The sequence below is a fragment of the Podarcis filfolensis genome, assembly GCF_964270895.1.
Source record: "Podarcis filfolensis genome assembly, chromosome: 4".
Classification (NCBI taxonomy): domain Eukaryota; kingdom Metazoa; phylum Chordata; class Lepidosauria; order Squamata; family Lacertidae; genus Podarcis; species Podarcis filfolensis.
Window position 1 is genome coordinate 25,049,944 of NC_139607.1, and position 1,223 is coordinate 25,051,166.

Genomic DNA, 1,223 nt, shown 5'->3' on the forward strand with positions numbered 1-1,223 from the left:
CAGCACCATAATTCAAAAGCATCAATTATTCGGCGATCAGCCTTCTTTATGGTCCAGCTCTCACTTCCATACATCACTACTGGGAAAACCATAGCTTTAACTATATGGACCTTTGTTGGCAAGGTGATGTCTCTGCTTTTTAAGACGCTGTCTAGGTTTGTCATTGCTTTTCTCCCAAGAAGCAGGCGTCTTTTAATTTCGTGACTGCTGTCACCATCTGCAGTGACCATGGAGCCCAAGAAAGTAAATCTCTCACTGCCTCCATTTCTTCCCCTTCTATTTGCCAGGAGGTGATGGGACCAGTGGCCATGATCTTAGTTTTTTTTACGTTGAGCTTCAGACCATATTTTGTGCTCTCCTCTTTCACCTCTTTCATGTATGCATGCTACATTACGGATATTTATTCTGTTTTATGCTCCTGTTGCTATTGCATACAATATACATGCCAATCTGGAGCTGTTTTGACAGATCTGCTCCCCTCCTACACAACAAGTAAGTATGATTTATTCGGAACATGCGCCAGAGACAATGAATTCGCCTGCATCTTGAAATACCAGGCCAGATCGAAACCACATGGCTGCCTGTAGTGTCTAATCTGTTCAAAAGAAGAGGAAGGAAGAGAGATTATTAAATTCAATTTAGCTGCTTTATTTTGCTTTGAAACAGATGTTGAAAAGTGTTAAAATGTATTGCTTTTTCCCAACTGTTTACACTCAAACATGTCAGTTTCGGCCAAGTGTGCATGTACAATGTAACAAACCCGAGGTAGCAAAGTAAAGTCTACAACTTTAGATTGTAAAAAAGGAGAGCTTTCTGTGTTGCCCCACATAAAAATTCCCTGCAAGTAGAAAATGAGCAAAACAGGGGAAATATTTTACCTCAGCTTTGCCCCTTCTGTGCTACCTTTCTATCTGAAGGATTGTTTTCTTTCCCCCCTTCTTTCCTTTCATTCTTTCATTCTCTCTTTCTTTCCATATTGTGGATCATAAAAAAGATGGCACCCCACTTGGGAGTCTGAACTCTGCTATTTATGACATCAGGATTCTATCACTTCATTTCCACCTCAAGCTGCCGGTATAAAGAAGATCCAGTCCTGATTTTCAAATAATCTTATCGACATTTTCCTCCTATCACATAGTCTTGCAGGGGTGTGTGCAGGGCTGGATTTAGGGTTGATGAGGCCCTAAGCTACTGAAGGGTCCTACTCGAGTGTAGGACGAGCT

At 41.4% G+C, this 1,223-nt stretch overlaps 1 long non-coding RNA gene across 1 annotated transcript; it reads right to left on the bottom strand.

The window, feature by feature from the left end:
* Positions 1 to 482: 482 nt before the first annotated feature.
* On the bottom strand, positions 483 to 983 carry LOC310761683. The gene is made up of 2 exons (XR_014547664.1): positions 879 to 983; positions 483 to 595 (listed from the first exon to the last, which is right to left on the bottom strand). It is a non-coding gene; the product is annotated as an uncharacterized lncRNA (long non-coding RNA).
* Between the last annotated feature and the right edge of the window lie 240 nt (positions 984 to 1,223).